This window comes from Lactuca virosa, chromosome 8 (assembly GCF_052849685.1).
Source record: "Lactuca virosa cultivar CGN04683 chromosome 8, Lactuca_virosa_CGN04683_v6, whole genome shotgun sequence".
Taxonomy (NCBI): Eukaryota; Viridiplantae; Streptophyta; class Magnoliopsida; order Asterales; family Asteraceae; genus Lactuca; species Lactuca virosa.
In genome coordinates this window covers 296,214,079-296,237,512 of record NC_136433.1, presented here as the reverse complement: position 1 = coordinate 296,237,512, position 23,434 = coordinate 296,214,079, and the positions used below count along the sequence as shown (strand labels likewise).

General features: G+C 35.2%; 1 long non-coding RNA gene across 3 annotated transcripts; it reads left to right on the top strand.

Annotated features, from left to right (window-relative positions):
• Nucleotides 1-544: 544 nt before the first annotated feature.
• Nucleotides 545-3,276, top strand: LOC145133653 (uncharacterized). 3 transcript variants are annotated; one of them, XR_013718672.1, is made up of 6 exons: nucleotides 545-634; nucleotides 1,384-1,477; nucleotides 1,628-1,673; nucleotides 1,856-1,924; nucleotides 2,016-2,106; nucleotides 2,549-3,276. It is a non-coding gene; the product is annotated as an uncharacterized LOC145133653 (long non-coding RNA). The 3 variants fall into 3 exon arrangements; XR_013718671.1 differs by having other exon boundaries at nucleotides 557-1,297; XR_013718670.1 differs by having other exon boundaries at nucleotides 560-1,477.
• Nucleotides 3,277-23,434: the final 20,158 nt, after the last annotated feature.

The window sequence follows — 23,434 nt, the reverse complement described above, 5'->3', positions numbered from 1 at the left end:
AGACGTGGTCGTGGGCTCCAGTTCTAATTGCAATTCGCCCCATACCCACATATGACATATCATCACATGCCTGATGCCTCCCCTTCACACATGCCCCCATATGTCATTCCCCTCATATACCTCATTCTAACTCCCTATACCATCCTAGAAACATCCCACACTTCTACATATTGTTATATGCGTTTTTCACCAACTTTGGGTATTATTAATATTTTTCTAATGGCTAACTTATTTACATTAAATTTCTCTATATATTTTAACTAATCATTATTATTATTTATTTAAAATATTATAATATTTTTGTTTAATTTGTATTTTTTTCAAACCTATATTATACTTTAATACAAAATATTGTAAGAAAATATATTACTATATATTAACATTTAAATAACTAAAAATATTACATTATGTTTTTTAATATACTATACAAAACATAACAAAATATAGTATTTAACTAAAATACAACCGTATTATTAATCAATCAAATAGTAATTATTTATAAAAAAAATCTTTTATCATATATATATATATATATATATATATATATTGAAGATTTTTGCTTATGTCCACGTCGACGAGCTTCTTCCCTCCCCCAATAAGAAGGCTATGGCGACCAGTTTGAACTTATACAGTGGTAAGTTTCCTATACGTCATATACCGGTAAGCTTGGTGGCTGCCTGCTTCACCCCCACCGTCATCCTGACCTCACGCGGCAAGAGACTTCACTGTCGGTTTTGCTTGTAGCCTTGCCATCTCTTGCTTCTAGCCTTGCCAGTTGTTATGATTGGCGGCTGAGTCACCTTCTTCGGCATCTCTTTCTCACGACACGTTATTCTCTGTATTCTACACCGACTGAAATTTAAAGCTTCATATAACTGATCCTCTATTGTCTTTTCCTTTTTCTCATTTTCAAATAATTGATCCTCTCTTCTCTTCGTATTCTCTTTTTCTCTCTCTAGAATCTCTGTATAAGCATCGATTTTAAAGCATCGCCACATAACCTAACCGAAATTGGTTTTTCAAGATGGGTAATTTGTCCCCTTGGGCAGTTGACGTTGCCGGTGGACATCCATGTTTCACCCACCGATGACTACCCCTGTTATGGTCCAGTTAATAGGTTCTACTTTTTGTTGTTGTTGATTTGTAGCAAAAACAATCATTTAAAATTAAGATCAATCAATACAGTACACCGCTATTACAGATTGTTTTGTTCTAGGTTTCATTGGGTTTTAAATTTAGGGTCCGAGCTCTATTCCATCTTCGACTTGTTCTTCTTATCTTCCCTTTTTGCTCCAAGGTAGCGCTAACATGAATAGGGTGTCTAAAATAGCTTCTATGGATGAACAATTTGTAGACAAATTGATCATATGTTATAAATTGAAGGTGCCGTTCATCCTCATCATTTTCTCCTGGTCATCGATGGTTGAAAAGAAGAAGAAGAAGAAGAAGAAGCCTCATGTCAGATTCGTTGATTCAGGTTCTCCCCTTCTCCCGTGCATCTCCAAATTTCTTTTTCTACCAAAACAATTAAGTTTTACTTTTGAAAACTAAAAACGGATATTTGAAATTCATTGATGCGATTTATTATTTTGACTGGCCTAATGATGTCGGAACGTCTTTGCAACAGGTTATCAGAGTGATTCCTGTTTTTCATGCTAATGCTGGCTCTCAAGGTAAATCATATGTTGAAAATACATCCACCATCACTAACTATTCATCATCATCCCCAAGTGCTTACTTCCTTTTTTTATCGTTGACAACGCTTTCTGTCAGTGAAACTTCCATTTTTTATTTTTTTATATTTTTTTTATGTGTGTGTAGTCTTTTATGTGATTTTGGTTTCTTGTGACCACAGGTGAGAGCAGCTTGATGAATTATGGGATTTTTTCATAGATTTTCAAGGTTTGGTTATTGTACTTTACAGGTATACACAATTTTGTGTTCAAGCTTCTTTTAATTTTTAGTTTTTTATTTGTTTTTATTTTTTATGGTGTTGGATTTTCATTGCACACCAGGTGTTTGATCATTTGCTTCACTGAGTTTCGGAATATTTGATTATCAGAGCAAGGTTTTCGTCTTCATGTGTGTGCCTTGCTCGTAAAGATGGTATGACTTGTCAATACGTTCTCTTACTTTTTAACTAAAAATGTTCCATTGAGATCAACACATTAGGGTGAAAGGGGGTATTGGAGATATAGTTGAACAACATAGAGAAAAACAAAACTAAAATATATGTAATGAAGGATTTAGTTGAGGGTTTGTTGAAAATTTGACCAAGTTAGCTAGGAATCCATCATAACCACCTTATGTAAGTGTTACAAAAGTAGATTTTGTTGCATTCAAGAGAATGATGAAAAGCTTATCTAATATGATTATGAGTTGTGTGTTAAAACCTTCACTATCTATGTTAAATGTATTTTATAACATGAGCTTATTGAGATGAAGAGTGTTTTCTCTATGGACAGAAACGAAAATAAGTGAAAAAGGTATCCACAGTTGTAAATACTTTTATTAGAACTGACCCTATTTGTGGTCTGAATGTTTACAGGGTTACAAGGAGGCTCAACAACTTTCAGATAATAATTCAATGTTCTATAAAAACCATGAATCTTTGAGACAACTCATGTATGTATGTATGGAGAGGCACTATACATATCCCTGCAACTTTCATAGAAGCCAGCCCTATAATTTGCTAATTATAACATGAACGTAACAATTAAAAAGGTAAATTACAACTATATTATTTGTTGCTTATTTGAATGTTAATCTGTAATCAATCTAGGTAAAGGGCTTAAATCCTAGATTCATTTATTCCTGTGATGAGCTTTTCCTTTTTAAATCTTTTTAGTCTGATGCTCACTGTTGCTTCATCTCTTCTCTCTACAATGTATGATATGGGTTATGATAAGTAGCAGTATATTATTTATGGTTTTCATTTTCATGTCTGTTGACTGTTGGCGATGTCTATTTTGGTTTAAAAAATTAATTTTATGGTTTTTTTTTTGTGGAGTGGTTTGGACAGTCACTTGGATTGAGATTTAACCATGTCACAAATGGATTCAATGCTAAGGTTGACTTGCCTGATCACTCTTATGTCACTTTGTTATTATCTACCTTTCTTATTTTCTAATTGATTAAACATGTAATATTGTAGTCTCAATGAATTTCTATTAGGCTAATCATTGAAATCAAGAAGATACTCTCTCATTTAGTTTTGCTTGCGTCTTTATTGCAAAGCATCTTCATGGAAGTATAGACGGTTTGATTATATCCAAAGGGAGCCATCTTTTGCATATGATTTTCATTCACCAAACAGCAGATCTAGCTTCCATGATATGTTTATTATAGCACAATACTTTCATTTCTTTGACCAGTATTGCAATTACCATTCTTTTTAATGGGGATAACACTGGCTCTTGCTCTCATTTACCTTCATTTTTCTTTTATGAAACAGAGGCTTGTCAAACGTTTGTATAAAGAAAACTTTGTTGCATAAATTGGAAAATGTTGAAATGTTTTTTTGAGTTGATGTAAATTTAACCCTCTTAAGTAATAACAGAGCTTTAAGATTATAGCTTAATAGTTATCCGCTTTTCTTAAAAGCTTGTAACTTTGATGTTCAATAGTTATACCCTTTTCTTAAAGCTTGCAACTTTGATGACCAATAGAAAGTATTTTACATAAATTGATTGTACAACATACCCTTTGGTGATAGAACAAAGGAATCTTGTGAACCAAAAACAATTGACGTCGATAATTATTACTACTAGAAAAGATTCTCTGGCGTTACCGGGGTCGGAAGGTATTGCTTTGTAAAGTAAAGTAGCATGTTGGTTGTTTTTTGTCCGTTAATGTGAGGGTAATTTGGTCTTTTTAGGTGGTAGGGACTGAATTTGTCACCCATATGGACCATTTTTGTAATTTTGGCGGTGGTGGTGATGGCAGATGGGGGTGGGTTTATGGTATTGGGTGAGTATTTTCTAATAAATAAAACATTAATTTAAAACCAAAAAGAGAATGTTAAATCTGGTAAACCACAGGGACCAATCGTGTAATTTTGTCTAACAATAATAATAATGATGAGGGATTATTTCTGCCAAAAGACTAAATACTAATAATATGTAATAAAAGGCAAGGGTTATGAAAAATTCAAACCAAAGTGAAAGGGTTGTTTGTGAACAAAAGCATAAAGATGAAGGGTTAATGTTGTAAGTTGGAGGACCAAAATTGACAAAAAATGTGTCATTAAAACTTTTCATAACTTTAATATATATATAATAATGACCACTTTAAGTTGATAGCATTTATTATTATAGTCTTAAGTTTTTGGACTATCTTAATATTTTGCCAATTTCATTAACTATTTTTAATCTTTTTTGCATGATTCATGTATCTAACCACATGGTTGTTTCTAGAAGGCAAAAGAAGCTTTGCTTTATATAAAAAACATGATATGTTTTGTTGTTGCATAAAAATGAGCCTTTCTTGCTATTTATGACAATATTTGTGACACATGAGACATTTTTCTTAGATTTCTAAATCCGTGTAGCAATGATCCCAACAAATTTTTGACAATATTTACCACACATTAAATTTGGGACTTCTTATACCCTTTCACATAGATTTATCATTTAAAATCTATCTAAAACTAGCTTACCGATCAGTTCTTTAGGGCCGTGATTATCACGGCCCGTATAAAATAAAACTAGCTTACCGATCAGTTCTTTAGGGCCGTGATTATCACAGCCCGTATAAGTTTCCTAGTATATATATATATATATATATATATATATATATATATATATATATATATATATATATATATATATATATATATATATATATATGTGAGACGGTCAACATCGGTCTAATTTTTAAAATTTTAGAATTTTAGAATTTTTAAAATTTTCAATTTTCTAATCTTCAAAACTACACATATTATGCAAAAAATTTCAAATTTTAAAATTCAAAATTACAAAATTACAACTATCTATTTCTTTGAATATATTAACGTTTGAATAAGTTATATATATCCTAACAAAATAAGTAAATAACCATAAGAAATTGTCATATTTATTAATTTTGTTAGGATATAGGTAATATTTAATTTTTTAAAAACAAATTCTAATACAATTAAAGATGCCCGTATAGGCATGAAATTGCAAAAATGGAAGGATCTAGGGTTAGCTAAGTCGTTGTCATTGTGTTTCGCCCCTCAAATCTTAAACATTGGGTAGTTGTAAGTTGTTTTTGTATAGTTGTACAAAGTATGTGGATTGGGAGGGATGGCTTTCCAGGAGTTTAGGGGAAGTTTGGAAGTGAAAGGATAGAAAAATATTGATGTGTTGCCTATGTGACATGTGGTTTGGGAGGGATGGACTCCCTCCACCCTAAGATTTAAAGTGATAGTGCATTTTCATAATAAAACTGAACAAAGTAACATGTTTTATAAAACAAATAATTAGAAGTACATTGCCAATCTTGCATTAAATTTATGTTTGGCTCAAATGAATATTGACCCAAGAATTCCTCCATGAATATTGTTCACTAATAGATATAGTGTTGAAACCTGGAAGAATGTTGCCAATCCTGTCAGTGCTAGCTTTATCTCCATGCTTCATAGGAAAGAAACGTGTGTGATGCCTCTTTTGTACAACAATGAATGTTACAGGTGGCATATACCCCTCCTCCAATGACACACAAGCCTGATATAAATATAAATAAACATCAAAACATAAGTTTTTTCAAGACTGTAAGTTTGAAATCATAACCTTCCGGTATGCATTTTAAGGTATAGCAGTTGTTTTGGATATGGCCCAATAATGGGTTATGGGTAAATTTTTTAAATTAAAATGTTGTAATAAATAAGAGTCTTGGAAGCATAACTTTAATAAGGGAAAAACTGAAAACGCAATGGAATAGTGCAATCTTTTTTCTTGCATATAAAACTAAGCAGTCTTATCAAAAATTGCTTTCTATTAATGTAATTGATTAAATTTTTAAACACCATGGTTTCAGGTGGCAACATCCTGTAAAAAGAGTATATATTAGTTTGTGTTGATGAAAAATTAAAAAGAAGGCGCAAACAACCTAGAATTGTATTCCATAACCAAATCCCTAATGTAATAAGAAAATAGGTCAAACCCAAGAAAAAGGATAAACACTTGGTTCAGAAGATATAAATGCACTGTCATCATCCTTGCTGTGTTGGCCACAGAACAGGATGCTATGTCACAGGTGGCATATACCTTCAAGTTGTTTTGGTCCCCGTGCCATAGCAGTTATTTTGGATATGGCCCAATAAGGTTTTTTTGATCCTTCTAGTGCCATTTTTTGCTGTTAAATGTAAAATGACCATTGGATCATACCCGAAAGACAGGGACCAAAACTGTAAATTAATGTATACGCCAAATGCCAATTACTGAAACATCTTATTGGACAGATTATTCAACCAACACTAAATGTTTTGGTGAATCTTGTCTGCCCTCCACCATCAATCAGTATGAAGCCAACTATGCCAGGAGGACAAGGATAGATGTCATCCATCCAAGCATCAAGTTCAAATCCTCCTTCCACATCAGAGCCAGCTGTCAACCTGAATGGAAAATCCATCGGGGGGGGGGGGGCAGGTGACACCTGGCGCCTGCTCTCGATTAGTTTTTTTTTGGAAAGGGAACTTCCCTAACGAGGGTTTCCGGGCCAGCTTTCGCGCACTGACTAATCCCCCGCTGCAAAAATGAGGCTTTGCCTCATACCCTGGAGTCACTGCAGGCGAACCTCCATGACCACAAGGGCTGAGTAGTGCCAGGATTTGAACATGGGTCAATAAGTTATCCACCATATCTTCCACGTGACTTACCAAGTCACCACAACCCAAGTGGTTACTCTCTGGATTAGTTGGTGACCAGAGAATATCATTAGGCGCCAAACAAGGCAGTCCTTCTTATAGGATTGCTGCACACATGGAACAAGGGTACCACGAAGCAAGAGAGGTGGTGCGAGCCAATAATGGTATCAAAGTTCTGCTTCAGCTCCTCCAGCCGCAGATTATAACACCATCTACCGCCCTTGATTGCCTTCACGCTCTAGCTTGCAGAATCTTGCTTGGTTTAGCAACTTACTTTGACCAAACTTCAGGTATATTCTAAATCTAACAAAATAGCAACTTACTTTCAACTTACTTTCATGTATTGCAGATTGTTATAAATTCAGGGCGAGCAACAATGAATGTTACAGGTGGAATATACCTTCCGGATTTTATCCACTTCACTCATCAAGACTTCGCTAAACTACCCCTCACTCAAACCATCCCTGTGATAATACAACAATGAGAAACTTTCTGCAAGTTTTAGCAGGAAAAAGAAGAAAGTGATATGATTGATACCTGTAGAATATGATCCTATGTGGTTTATGACCAGTTGATTTTTTAAAGGAAATCAAAAGTTCTCTGATTAAGCCAAAATGAATCACTCCCCTTCTTGCATCAGTCGTGGTTGAGTATAGATCCTCAATGATCTCTTGTCTGTGGGGCTGTGCAAATACAATTGTAGTTTTTTCCACTCTAGTACTGAAAAAATAGTCTCCTTTTTTGTTCCATTTTAAAGAAAATATTGGCTCCTTATGTTTTGTTAATGTATTCACTAGCTCCCCTACATAAATAAAGATAACTTGTTTAAAACAAAAAAAATAAATAATAACAAGTTGATTTTGAAAATGCAAAACTGTTGTTTAAAAATTTACCACCTTTACTCCATATTCTGACTTGACCATCATAAGAACCTATTCCAAGTAATGTTCCATAACCATACATTACAAATTTAATTTATTAGTAGAACTAAAAGCATGAGATGCAACAGTAAAAAGTAAAAAGTAAAAAAAATTAATAATAATGAAAAAAACTCACATTCCAGTCATGTGTGGTTTTGTGGTTACATCTTTGCTCTTCTCATTTTTTCTACATCTGTAATGCTTCAAAAAAAACAATATCTTCAGGGCCTTTTTGTAAATTTGAGCTACAATGTTCATCAGCAATTGTCCAAATTCGAGCTGTCCAGACCTAAATACATAAATTCAATTCATAATCTTGAATCTTGGCCTTTTTACTATAGAATTTTAGTTAAAAATAATAAAAATATCATCATATAGGCACCTAGATTCCAAAAGAGAGCCAACTGGAATCAATGCGAATACAGAAACCTGATAAAATGGTTAAAAGAGTTATATTAATTTAATATAAACCATGAAAACTGTTCTCATAGCATTTCAAAACCACTCTTTTTTCACTATTATCAGTAAAAATATTAATTTTAAGACTCTGTATCAAAATGAGATTATATAAAAAGTTAAGAATTTACACAGACCTCAGAATTATGACCTTCTAAAATTGTCACATCAGAGCCCAGATGTCACGGGATGACTCGCTCACCGTGTGCCACTTAGTGTAAACGATTAAGTAAGCAAGAGAATAAGACTTCCAAGTTTCTATAAACGAAAGAAAACTTCTATTATAAGAGCTCGAGATCCGATGGTTTGGAGCAAATAAGCTCCTCCCTATTTATACTTGTCCTTCCCACCCCCCCCCAGGGAGGTTTCTAGATAGTACTACATTAGTCCTATATTCTTGACTAATATAGACTATTCTACCAAGTTACATATATTTACAAGTCTTCATGAAATGTTCTAAATCATTCTTCGATGTCCTAGAGAAATCTAGGACGTTCCAGGGTCTAATGTGCTATACTTGTAAGTTCTCCCATTTTCTCGAGTACTCCGGAAGAGTCTAGAATCTCGATCATGACACCCTCCCCCACCTAAGTTCTTGACGACCTCGCCAAGTCTTAGATATGTACTCCTCGATCTTGCTTCGGAACTGCCACAGATCCTGTTCTCGTTCCCAACTAGACTCACTATCGGGTAATCCCTTCCATCGAACATAATATTCTGTCCAATTGGGTGAGCCTCGTTTACGAACTGTTCTATCTGCTAAGATTTCGTCCACCTCCTTGTCATACGAGACTACGTTTTCTACTGGGGCTCGATGTGATTTGCTCCTCGATGGATCTTCTTCATCGCGATTGTAAGCTTTGAGGAGACTTATATGGAATACTGGATGAATTTTTAAGTAGGATGGTAAATCTAGCTTGTATGATCGGGTCCCAACCTTTTCGAGAACTTTGTATGGCCGCTCGTATTTTCGTGTCAAGCCTTTGTATACCTGTCTGGTAGATTTGAACATCCTTTGTGGGAGCTTTACCATCACCTCGTCCCCTACTATGAACTGTCTTGGCTGCCTCTTCTCGTCCGCCCATTTCTTTATTCGCTTGGCTGCCTTGTGCAAGTAAGACTTTGCTATGCCGAGTTCTTCATTCCATCCATTGACACACTTGTACACATGTGGGCTTGATCCTTTGTAGCCGTTTGTTAGCTCTTGGGGCGTCAATGGTTGTTGGACCGTTACAATCTCGAAAGGACTCTTCCCCGTAGCCTCACTTTGTTGTAAGTTATATGAAAATTGGGCCACATGAATTAGCTTAGCCCAATCCCGTTGGTTTGCACTGACAAAGTGCCTAAAATAAATCTCGAACAAGTGATTCACCCTCTCAGTTTGGCCATCGGTTTGAGGGTGGAAACTAGTTGAGAAGTGGAGTTCTAATCCCATTAGCTTAAATAGCTCCCTCAAAAACGTCCCTGTAAAGCGGGGATCTCTATCACTTATAATGTTTCGGGGAAGTCCCCAATATTTCACGACATGCTTGAAGAATAGTCGTCCTACTTCTTCAGCTGTGCAATACCGAGGGGCTGGAATAAACGTTCCATATTTGGAGAATCGATCTATAATCACCATTATAGATCCGCACCCTTCGGACGTGGGTAATGCTGAAATAAAATCCATTAATATGCTCTCCCATGGTCTTTCGGAGATCGGTAGTGGTTCCAACAATCCTGCCGGTTTGGCCTATTCGACCTTGTTTTATTGACAAATAAGGCAAGTCCTCACATAGGCGTCTATGTCACTTCGCATATTGGGCCAATAATAGGATCGTTCTATGATTGCTTTCCTACGATGAGTACCTGGATGTCCAGCCCATTTGGAATCATGACATTCCTTTAAGACTTCTCTTCTCAAGTTGTTCCATCTTGGGACATACATTCGATTGCCGAACGTGAATAATAATCCGTCTTCGACCCAAAATTTTCTTGTCTTGCCTTCTCTCGCCACTTCTATAAAGTTCTTCGTTAATGGATCGTGGTTTAGCCCTTCCTTGATTCGTCCAGCAAGATCGCATGTTACTTGAGTGAGGGTTGCTAGTTCGGCCTTTCGAATCAGAGCGTCGGAAATTACATTGGTTTTCCCGGCTTATACTCCATGACATAATCGAATTCTGCTAAGAAATATTTCCAACGAGCTTGCTTAGGGCTTAGTTTCTTTTGATTTTGGAAGTAACTAGTTGCCACATTGTCGGTTTGGATAACGAATTGACTCCCAAGCAAATAGTCTCTCCATACTCGAAGGCAATGTATGATTGCTGTCATTTCCTTGTCGTGTATCGGGTATCTCCGTTCCGTATAATTTAGTTTCCGGTTTTCGTAGGCCACTGGATGGTCATCTTGTAATAACACTCCTCCAATCGCGAAGTCTGACGCATCCGTTTGCTCCTGGAATGGTTTCGTGTAGTCTGGTAGCTTCAAGATTGGTTCCTCCGTGACAGCTTTCTTTAGAAGATCGAACGTCATTTGACACTTCTCAGTCCATTCCCACGAAATTTTCTTTTTTAGAAGGTCGGTGAGGGGAGTGGCTTTAGATGAGTATCCGAATATAAATCTTTGATAGTAGTTTATAAGGCCTAAGAACGATCGTAGTTCAGAAACGTTCTTTGGCGGCTCCCATTCTTGGATTGCTCGTATCTTGTTGCTATCCATATGGATCTTCCCATCAACGATCTTATGCCCTAGGAACGTTACTTCTGGTTGGGCAAAGGAGCACTTTTCTATCTTTATGTATAGTTGGTTTGCCCTGAGTACTTGGAAGACTAACCGCAAGTGTTCAACGTGCTCTTCTAACGACTATGAGTAAACTACTATGTCGTCTAAGTACACCACCATGAATTTGTCCAAGAATGGGTGGAATATCTTATTCATTAAAGTGCAGAATGTGGCAGGGGCATTCGTCAATGCAAAAGGCATGACTAAGAATTCGTAGGAGCCATACCTTGTCACACACGTCGTCTTCGGTTCGTCCCCCGTTGCTATGCATACTTGCCAATAACCTGACCATAAGTCCAACTTTGTGAACCATCGTGCACTCCCGAGTCGGTCGAATATATCAGCTACCAGTGGGATCGGGTACTTGTTCTTTATCGTTACTTTGTTCAGTGCCCGATAGTCTATGCACATTCTTAGACTTCCATCATGCTTCTTCTGGAACAAGACTGGGGCACCAAATGGGGCCTTTGAAGGGCGGATAAATCTGGAATCTAGTAGCTCTTTCAATTGTCTTCTTAGCTCTTCCAACTCAGGTGGAGCCATTCTATAAGGACACATTGCTGGTGGCTTAGCTTCGGGCTCGCGTTCTATCTCGTGATCCACTTCCCTTCTCGGTGGTAACTTCTTTGGCAACTCTAGTGTATCACGTCCTTGAATTCTTCTAGTACTTTTTTCACTGTCTTTAGCATTTCTTCGTTGGGCGGGGTGGTTTCTTCTTTTAACGATGCTAAGTACGTCATTTCTCCCTTCTTTAGTCCCTTGTTGAGTTGCATGGCCGATAAGATCCGGGACTCTATTTTGATTCTTTCCAAGGGTACGATGTGTATCGTTGAATCCTTGGTGATACGCATGGTTTGATCTTCAAACAAGAAAGGGCGTACCTGGTCGAAGAACTCCATCCCTAAGACCATGCAATAATCATCCATGGGTACTACGGTTAGATCGATAGGACCCTTCCATCCTCCGATCTCGAGAATTACTCCATAAGCGACTCCAAGAATAGGCTCGGAAGGAGAGCTGATAGCTTTCAATCAACCTATTTCTTTGGTGTATTGAATGTTCATCTTTTCAGCTTCATTTTTAGAAAGGAAATTATGGGACGCACATGTGTCTACTAAGGCTTTAGTGACTTCGTTGTTTATACTAACTTTCACAAACATGAGTCCTCTTTGTTTCTTCGTGTGGGCCTCTTCTTTTGCCACTGAATTGAGGCATCGCATGGAGCCTAGTTGTGCCTCGTCTCTCTCTCTCTCTCTCTCTCTCTCTCTCTCTCTCTCTTCCTTTTCTTCTTCGAAGACCATCACATTGAAACTTTTCTTCTTGGTACAATCTTTGATTAGATGAGGGCCGTTACATAAGTAGCACTTGACTTCCCTTCGAGATCCCCCTTTAATCGCCTTCCCCTTGAAAGTTGATGTTCTTGCAGTGGGTTTATCGTCCTTCTGTTGCGGCCTTGTTGTTGGTCTCTCTCCCCCACTAGGTTTCCTAGTCGGGGTATCTCTTCGGAAGTCCATAAGGTCTTCCGCTACTGCTATAGCTTCGTCAACATCTTGGACATTCCTCCTCTTGAGCTCGTTATAAGCCCAAGATTGTAGTCCATCTTGGAAGTAAAATAACTTGTCATTCTCTTGTAAAGCAGGCAACTCTAGCATCAAGGCGGTAAATTCTGCCACATAATCTTTAATAGACCTGACATGTTTCAATCCTTGGAGTTTCTTCATGGCAACATCTTCGGCATTATGGGGTAAAATTGTTTCTTGAGTTGTCTCTTAAACTCGTCCCAAGTGTCTATGACATATAAGCCTTTCTCAATGTCACCATGCTTCCGCCTCCACCATAGTACCTCGTTTTCACTTAAGTACAAAACGGTCGTGTCTATTTTGTACTTGTTCTCCTTTACTCCGATAGCATTGAAATAACATTCTAGGGACCAGAAAAATTCCTCGAGTAGTTTAGGATCACGCTTACCTCCATATTTCGAGGGCTTAGGTGCTTCTGTGTGTGGCGTCATCTTCGTAATAGATCCTCCGACTATCGCTGCTTTGCGTAGCTTCACCTCATCTTCTAGAGCACTTATCTTTTCATGGAACTCATTCCGCAAGGTGTTGACAAGTCCAAGGACTTCTTCCTTGATGACAACGACGGTCTCCTTCAATCCATCGCTTGTGTCACTTATCTCTGCAACAAACTGATCGACGGTATCCTTCCATTCAAGGATCTCACCGACGTTAATTTCCGTCCTTGTAAGCTTGTTCTATAAGCTTGCCAAGGCATCTATCAATTGGTACCTCTTCTTGAACTTTCTTCCTCTCTCCTCGACGACCGGGGGTAGGTTTTCTACTTCACTACTTCTTCCTTCCATGACTACGATCTCTTGCTTGCACGAACTCTGCGCTCTGATACCACATGTCACGGGATGAATCGCTCACCGTGTGCCACTTAGTGTAACTTCGACTAAGTCAGGCTACAAAACTTCCTAAATATGTATAAACGATTAAGTAAGCAAGAGAATAAGACTTTCAAGTTTCTATAAACGAAAGAGAACTTCTATTATAAGAGCTCGAGAGAATACAAGGAAGCTTTCTGATGGTTTGGAGAAAATGAGCTCCTCCCTATTTATACTTGTCCTTCCCCACTAGGGAAGTTTCTAGATATTACTACATTAGACCTATATTCTTGACTAATCTAGACTATTCTACCAAGTTACATATATTTACAAGTCTTCATAAAATGTTCTAAATCATTCTTCGATGTCCTAGAGAAATCTAGGACGTTCGAGGGTCTAATGTGCTATACTTGTAAGTTCTCCCATTTTCTCGAGTACTCCGGAAGAGTCTAGAATCTCGATCGTGACACAGAGCTCGGGATAACCGAAGGCAAAGCTGTTGAGCCTTGGCAATCTCTATTGGTTTTGCTCATATTTCACATTGCAAGGAACATATTGTTGAGGAAAAACAATATATAATATACATATCTAGATTTATAATCATGGTAAATCAAATTTGTTTGACACAAAGAATGCATATTACCTTCTACAATCACATTTTCTTCAGGTTGAACTCGTATCTTATCATCATGATCTTAAAGTTTCAATTTCATATCTTAACACAAGATTCTCGTTTTTCTTCTCTTTGAGTTTACCCTTATCACTTTCCTTTTCCCTTTTTATCTTCTTTTTCTCCAACTCACATTCTTTGTCCCTTTGTTGCTTTTCCTTCTCTTTTTCTCTATGTTCTTCTTGCTCAATTCTCTTTTCTCTTTTCTTTGTGTTGTCTTTCATGTTGTTTTTCTTTTTCTCTAGAAGATTCAGGTTCATGTTCTTTCTCTCTTTCATTCACATGTTATTTTCTCCCTTTCTCTATCATGTCTATGCTCATGTTCTTTGTTTTTTTTCTCTGGTTTTAGTTTTATTAAGACTTTCTTTCTTCTACTTAATCAGTTTTTGTACTTCATAAACATCCTTTGTGATAAGATCCATACGTTATATAAAAGAAAAATCTTCATCGATGTTTGAATCATTGTGTAGACTCCAATAGACAGTTAAATAAACAAAAAGGATTACGCACTGTAAAAGGAATAAATATTGTAAATGTATGCTTACCTTGTCAGGTTAGATTCTAGCGCAAGATACTGAATTTCTTTATGCACAAACGTAACAAGGGCACCAGGTGGAACTAAATTCCATATATTATTCTTTAATTCAGCCCAGCCTCATAAGCTAATGTGAAGGCAATATGTGTGAAACCTGAAATAACCTTAGGACGTTAATACAAATAATTCAAAAGGTATATTTATTATACAATAGAAATAAAAGGGGTAAAAAACATAAGCATTGTAGGCTTCATTCTAACAGATACACTAAACTTACCAAAATCCCGATTGATTTCTACAAGGTCTAAAAAATGGAGAGAAAATAACTACACAAGGAGTACCTCGGGAACACTGATCACTCTGAGTGATCGTTGATGAACGAAACCCTAGACGAGGGCTTTTTGGCTTCTGCAGTTCCTAACGAGGTTTTATGAGATTTTTTTGGTGGATTCATCTGACTCGATCTGTTCTTGAACCCTAACTTCATGAAATTCGTTTGTGAAGTCTGGAGTATTAGTTTTGGCATGAAATCAATTGTTAATGATCTAATGATGTTACAAATCATGGTAAAAGGTGGCGAAGAAACATTGGAAAGAAACAAAATATACCTTAATCGGACCTAGCTAGAATGCTGAAGAATCTCAATAGATAAGAACCAACATGTACCTAGGAGGTAAGATGTCGAACCCTAGAATGCTGAAGAACATGTTAAACGCTAGAATGGTCTCGAATGGTTGAAGAAATACGATGTAGGAGGTAAGATGTCAAGATATGGATTAAGCTTGTCGAACCCTAGAAGGAATCACCGACTCTTAGCAACTCTTCTGGAAGTGAAAGCTATGGTAGCCTCACCTCACACACAATGTGTGTGTGTCTTTTTCCTCCTCTTTTACGTTCTATGTGTCTTTGTTCGTAACTCGAAAAGAAATGGAGAGAAATCACCAACTCTTCTACAAGTGAAATTTGTGTCTTGTTTTGTCCTTCGATCGTGAGAGAGAAATGGAGAGAAATTAAGCTAGCTAGGGTTGCATGATGATCGAAAAGAAAAAAGCCTAGCTAATGTCCTGCGATTTTGTGGAATATAGTATATGGTCGACGCATGTTTGAAAAAATTATAAAGCGACATCGATCTACACGACGCCCATTTTATTTAATGTTCCCTCCGTGTTTTTTTATTAGACACTAGTTTTAGGGCACACAAAAATGCGTGTCCTAAATCCTTTAAATTTTAGGAGAGATGACATTATTTTGATGTCACATACTTTTGCGTATTGTAAATTCGTGCGTGTCATAAATTACATGTCATTAAAGGTTTGTTTTCTATTAGTGTAGTGTATTTTCATAATAAAACTGAACAAAGTAACATGTTTTATAAAACAAATAATTAGAAGTACATTGCCAATCTTGCATTAAATTTATGTTTGGCTCAAATGAATGTTGACCCAAGAATTCCTCCATGAATATTGTTCACTAATAGATATAGTGTTTAAAGAACTTATATGACATCCTACGTTCGGATAAATCTCTTTGATGGTGGAATAAGTATTGTATACTAACTATTTTATTGGTACTGGGTAAAGCTTTTGTGGTTTACCTTGATTTGTATATATCATTGTCTTGGTACTATTGAGTTAGTGGATTGTTAGTGCAAAACTTTAGTAGTAAAATTTGATATGTAACGACTGGTATCAAGTACCTCCATGATCTTATTTGATCGTGTTTCGTTAAGAGTATCAACATTGTTATGGTTCTGAAGGAATCTCGAGTTTTTTATATAGTTATGAACTTCAATGGAGTAAACTACATAATATTCTTCAACATTCATGTATGGTATTCTTGTCCTTGAAGGAAATCCATTTCAAGGGGTGATTGTTAGATTTATATTGACCATGTTTCTGTAAACATCCCATGAACTTTCCAAGTGTAATTAAAGAGGCGAAACAATCTTTATATTTTCATTCAATATGTAATTTCATTCAGATAAATATGTTTTGTGGTAGAAAACAAAATTGAATAAAATGAACTTTATTAGTGATAGTATGTCAATCTTCTTGGGGGTTTGATCTTGGCATCTTCTTGCTTGGAACGATCATAGACTCCTAGGTGGTCGAGAAATAGGGTTCAGAGTATTACCGATAATACTATTTGATGTCTAATTTAAAACAAAAGAATTATGTACTATAGGAATGTGTTGAGAGTTTATAAGTGTGTGTGTGTGTGTGTATTATTGTTAGACTCTCTTTGTCTTGCCTTGAGATATTGATGTTTTTGGGTCTATGTAAGAGGTTCATGGAAGATGTAATGATGGTAGCAATACCTTAGATAATATTGTTATGTACAAGGTATCAAGTGTGTTATGGTTTTATTATTTGTAAGTGTGGCTTTATACCTTACTCCTAATTTTAGGGGATTTCTTTCATACTTATTGTATCCTCGAGACTGTTTAATGTAATTGATAGACATTTTGGTTGGATTTTTCATTCAGATCGAGTCATCTGGCTTTAGCGGTACTGAAGGTAGGGTACTACATCAAGACATAGTGAGTGGCAATGTGATTTTTTATTCAGCTGACTTAGATGTATGTGTCCGTGTTTATATGTTTATTTACAATTGTGCCCATGCTTATAGGGTATCATTACATATGCTTGTATGATGCATAAACATCATTTTAGTTATTAAAATGTCATCCCATCACATTAATGGCGATAGATATGCTATCATTAACCGACCCAAATAACCTATATTCTTTATAAGAAAAAACTCTTCATTTTCATTCTTTCCTTTGCTTTCATTATTTTCCCTCTGGAACTCTCTCTTTATGTGTCTTTTTGGTCAATGGTGGTTTAACATTTAGCATTTGTTGTTTAAACAAATACTTCAAACCAATTGCAGCATATCATTCATGACTATGAATCGACGGAGGTAGACGACCTACAAATTCCATATGAACTTGCGAGTATCATGAACCTCCTCCTAGAAAGGTTGGGTGTATGTCAAGTTTCTCAAGGTTAGCCTTCGTATGCCCCCTACTACTTTTTTTCGCCAAGTTATAGAGCATTATGACATTCATATGGTACAGTTGAAACCTAATATAGTATCCAAGCTTATAGGGTTTGAGCTTGCGTATTGAGCCAATGTAATTTTGCCAGAGATTTTTTGCTTCATCAGTATCATCACATAACTTGTAATAGTGTTTAGTACACTTTTCATACTCAAAATCATGGTTCAAATTGATTAATTATTAGAAATTGACATATGATACTAATGGGTCACACTAACAACAACTTGATATAATTGATTATTTATTAGAAATTGATTTTAATAAATATTCAATAAACTCTTATAAATAAATTGTAAATTATTTATTTCTAGGAAATAATAATTTTCATTAGCAACTAACATTATATATAACTCATATGGTATGAATTAATAAGTCATGCACAACATTTTGGACTAGATAAATTCTTTTGTCTTTTACCAAAAAGTTAAAGTTTATATTTTATAAACTTGGTTTATAAAATATAAAGCTTTTGTCTTCTTCCTTTAATTATTTTTATAAAATAAGAGTCAAAAGACAAGAGTATGACTTTCATGTTAATTTATTCAAAAGTAATAAGTATGGGAGAAAGCATGGGGGACAAGCTTGTCTAAAGGGATTAATGGTTAAGGACCTTTAGATTAAGTCTTCACTTTAACTAGCTTAGAGGCTTTCATGCTGTGTGTCCTTTTTTACATGCAAATTTCGAAATTCCTAAGCTCTCTCTCATTCTCTCTTTTTTTGTTAGGAACACTTGAAGATTACTTGCGTTTATACTCTCTTGAAGTTCATACTTTGGTTATAAACTTCAAGCTTAAGAGTTATATGAGTTTTACAAGACTAGCATCTTAAATCAAGTTGGTAACTTGTTGGTGTCTCAAAGGTTCCACATTCTCCATCAACTTCCAAGCCTCCCCTTGAGGATTCAAAGTCTACAAAGGTTGTTAAACACTTCATCCTCTTTGGTGCTTGTTTTTTTCCAAACTTTGCAAGAAGATCCTTGGTGGGTATAAACTTGTTTTATTTTATTCAAAATATAAAGTCTTCCGTTGCTAAATCTTATGTTTTTGAAACTAATTTTTGAATCAAAACCTGCATTGAAGAGATGAACAAGTGTAGATCCAACAAGGTTGCACCTTTTTTGGACCTTTGTGAGTATAAAGATTCAAGTTTTCCTTTTAGTTTGCTAGATCTTGTCTCATGTCATTTTATGCATTCTTTGGTTCCTTTTATGGTGACCTTGGAGTTGAGTGAACTCCAACACCTTGTAATCGCTTAATGTTACTTTTGGAACCTTATGGACTAGTAACGTTGGAACCTTTCGTTCAAGCCATGCAAACTTTGTGGGTTATTTAGGTCATTTGGAGTACAAAAGTCTAGATCTTTCTTGTTTTGGGATGTCTTAATGGGAAACTTTATCCATGTAAACCATGTTAGAGTCCAGATCCAGGAGATGGGGTTATAACTTAATGGATTAAGTTGAAAACCTTTAAGAAGAAGGCTTGGACGCGACACGACTTTCCCACATGCGACGTGTTTTTCTAAGTCACATGAGTCGCATCCGTTTAGCCTTAAAAAACCCAACTCTTTTGTCATCTAGTGGGTGTGGGGCGCCTGTTTGACCAGATGTTGATTTTTTGACTTGTTGACCAAGTTTGACATTCGGTCAAACTTTAGGGTTTAGGTTAAAGAAGGAGAGTTGACCTTTTACTTTAAATGTTTAGGTGGTGTGTGAGATTAGCCTATACATTTCTGCGAGGTGTGGATTTTCCGATTTGTTTATGATGTGAGTTTTCTCATTATACTTTATACTACAATGTAGATCCTCTGTATGCTAGGATGTTAGTATGTTGTAGTGAGCTGTTAGGTAGGTAGACTTGTTTAGACAGTTACCTGGAAGAGACTAGTATTTTAGGTATCTACTAGATAGAACTCAAACTTTTCATATAACACTCAAGTACTTGGTACTTAAATGTTAATCTAATATTTATAATTGGCTTGCAGATATTTACAGAAAAGTAACCAGCTGAGAAGAATCAAGTTGAAACTATACTCTCGGAGTTTAGTTTATTAATTATTCTAGGAACATAATTCACTTGTATTATGAAACAATGTTTGTTTTGGAACAATGTAAGTTTTAATTTAGCTTGCCTAAATATATGTCTCAGTTCAATTTATGAATAATTGACTACTTACTTAAATCATTTTTCATAATGATTACCTTCATATTTGGAAATGATTAACTTCTATTTATGAGACTTGATCTCTTAATAGAATTATAAAGGAAATATCAACATTTTAATAAATAAAATTAAATTCTATATGCAAGCATTTTTTACTCAAACTTGTTTTAAATCAAACTCATCTTTGACATTGTTATCTTTATTATATAAATGACATTTACATATTCCATCTTCAAGAAAGGGATCTTTGAAGGCAAATAATGTAGTTTATTTGACATATGTGAATCTTATTTATATATAAAGGATTCCTAATGATATTTTCACTAAAGTGTAGAGAAAATAATTATTAAGGAACTATACAATTTGGTGTATGACTTCCTTTCTAATGAATGTCTAAGATTTAGCACAAGATACCAATTCAACTTTATTAACAATTATAGTACTTTTAATTATATTTTACGTGGTAAAGCATAATTGTGAATTCTTTGTTGAAGGTTTCAAATATAAAGTTAAGATACAAACTGGTAAGAACTATCTAAGGCCTTAATGATATTAAAGGGTGAATTAAATCTTACTTGGAATGATTTACTTTCTAATCGGTAAAAATGTCCTCCTTTTTTGCTTGGCATAAACCCCATAACACTATCAATTGTACCTTGAATACAAACACCAACTAACTAGTAGATATAACATTTTCTTCATAAGATTTTGTATGGAAATGCTCCATCCCTATCTTATTAAATGTTTTATGGATTTGAAGCCTATGTTGGACTAAAGCTTCTAAACCCAAAATCTACTAAATACATATTTGTATATAATACTATAAATGTGGCTTAGATTATTATATGCAAATCAACCAAGAATAAGTTCTCTTATTATTGTGAAAACTAAGTTAGTAGAAAGCAAGCTTGTAATGACAAAGCGAGTGGGAGGTACATGGAACTTGAAGCACCTCAAGAACCGTAACCTGTTGTAGTAATAGTTGGCACTAGTTTTAACAAGGATTGTTAAACTTGAATAATAGCGATTCACAAACACAAATTGTTCGCTTTAGTGGTAGAAATCATCTATGACTTGAGAAATGTGGAATCTCTCATTTAAGAGATTTTCTTGATGGTTTCTAGCAAATCCATCAAATACCAAGAAGCTATGTCAGATCTTGAATCTGATTAATGACTTACAGTCATGAACATGCGATATAATCCATGTATGATAATCAAGTGTAGTCCTGATTGAACTTCCTATCTATAACAAGGCTAGAAGGAGTAAGTAATTCTTCTAGAAATAATATATTACATGGATGATCATACACATTTAAAGAAAGACTTGTTATAAAAGGATTTTCTCATACTCGTGTCATTGACTATGGTCCGTATCATACTCATTACATTGACTATGATCAAACCTTTTTCACAACTAGCTATGATTAGATCAATAAGGATATTGTTTACTATAAATTCATATTCTCAATATGAAATATGACAAATAGATTTCAAGAAAGACTGCTTTTCTTAATAGACATCTACTAGAAGACATCTTTATAGATTAGTCTGGATGTTTTCTTAATCTATGTTATCCTAACAAAATGTGTAAAGCTTGAGATCCACTTGTGGATATAAATCAAACATCTCAATGTTGCAATCATCATTTTAATATAAAACCACAAGGTATGTTTTTTATATCAAAATGAATAGGACATGTGTGTTTACTAAGAACTAGTGGGAGCATAGTGACATTCCTAATCTTGTACGAATGAGACATACTTAATCATAAGAAATCACATTCTAACCATTCCAGGCTTTTTCAACTTGACTCAGAATATATTTCTAAAATGAAAGATGTCACAACTAGAAAAATTTGGGTCAAACCTAGTCTAAGGAGTCTTGAATACAAGTGTATCCACAATGTAAGATATAACCATATTGAAATAAAACATTTGAAATTCATATAAGCATTAAGTTTATAAGCTATATACATAGAGGTATATGCATAAGCCTTGAAGAGCCATGGTTGTAATTAACATTGACAAGCCAATAATTAAACAAATTTCCAAAGGATTGTAACATGAAACCCCACCATGGGCGAAAACTACCTTGATGACTCATGTGTTGGGCGAAAACACTAATAGGAAAGGCCTTAGGAGTGTAAACCCCATGGTGGACCACATCTTGGGCGAAAACACCCTTACTTGGGCCACCCTTGGCCGTAAACCCAAAATAAAACCCACTTTAGGGGCATAAACACCCTTGGTGGACCACATAGTGGGCGAAAACTTAAATGGAAAACCATCGTAGGGCATAAACACATGTGTTTACGACCATTATTGAATGTTTTGAGGTGTTTACGGATTAGGATATAGAAAAAGCTAGTATATTTGACTTTAGGGTTGGGCATTTCACCCATTTCCAAGGCAATCACGGGTAAACACGTATTAACTATCAAATAACAAGGCTTTATCCTCCAGTAATCTAAGCAACCATAAATTCATCCTTCCCTTCTCTTATATTGGCGAAAACCCCTTCTTCCATATCACATTTCTCATATTCACTTACTGAGAAATCCCAAATTTGCTCTCTGAGAGTTCAAGCTTCAAGTTTTTAGAATACTAATTTCTTCAAGGCATTTCCCTAAACCCCTGTAAGTAACTCAAAATTGGCTAGTGATTGTAAACATTATCTTGCTAATTTCCTCCCATTTACACATGATCTTATGTGTTAACAATTTTAGGGTATCATAGTCTTCAAGAATTTTATCAAACACTCCAAGTGTTTTAGGCTCAAAACTTCCATCTCATCACTTCAAATACACCTAATGTGAGGTTCATACCCCACTCTTTTCAAGTTTCATTCTTTTTTTTTTTTGGGGGGGGGGGGGGGGAGGGGATACAAGTCAATTCTTGTTTGAAATCCTTGAATATTTGCATGCACTTGTATGTTTATATGTTTATGTGTGTTGAAATGTTGTTATTTCATGCTAATACTCCTTAAACTCGAGATTTCACAAAGTCTCAAGTTGTTGGAACAAAGTTATCTTGGTGTAAGTTCCAGATATTTTGGTATCAAGTTGAAAATGAAACAAGTTGCTAAGTGAAATGGTAAATATGAGAGTTTACACTCAAAAATGGTAAATTTTGGTTATATAAACTTTTACCACCACCACTTGTAAAATTATGGAAATATAATAAATTTGAAGGTTTTATGAAATTTTGTGTAAATTGTAACAAGTTCTAGTCACAATAAAACTGGAGTATTTTTGGTGCTACAAAGTACTTCAAACAAATTTTTGGTGTGGTAAAAACCCACCATAACTCTTGAATATTTTACTAAAATATAGTTTTTATTAGTAAAATAATTGTAAAATGTTGTACTATTTTAAAAGTGAAAACCTAAAGTATTTTGTTACTTTTACAACACATATTGTAGGTTAACAAGCTATTAGTAATTATTTATAAATATGGTTATAAATAATTTAATATAACCGGTAAGCAAAACAGAGTTTAACGACAGGCATATTCGCGTGTCATAATCTGTCAATCATAAAGCTTTTAATATTACAAGTGTTAAGTTGTATGTCATAAAGCTGTAAAACGCGTGTCATAAAACCGCAGTCATGAATTTACCCTAAGAACGTCGTATGCATT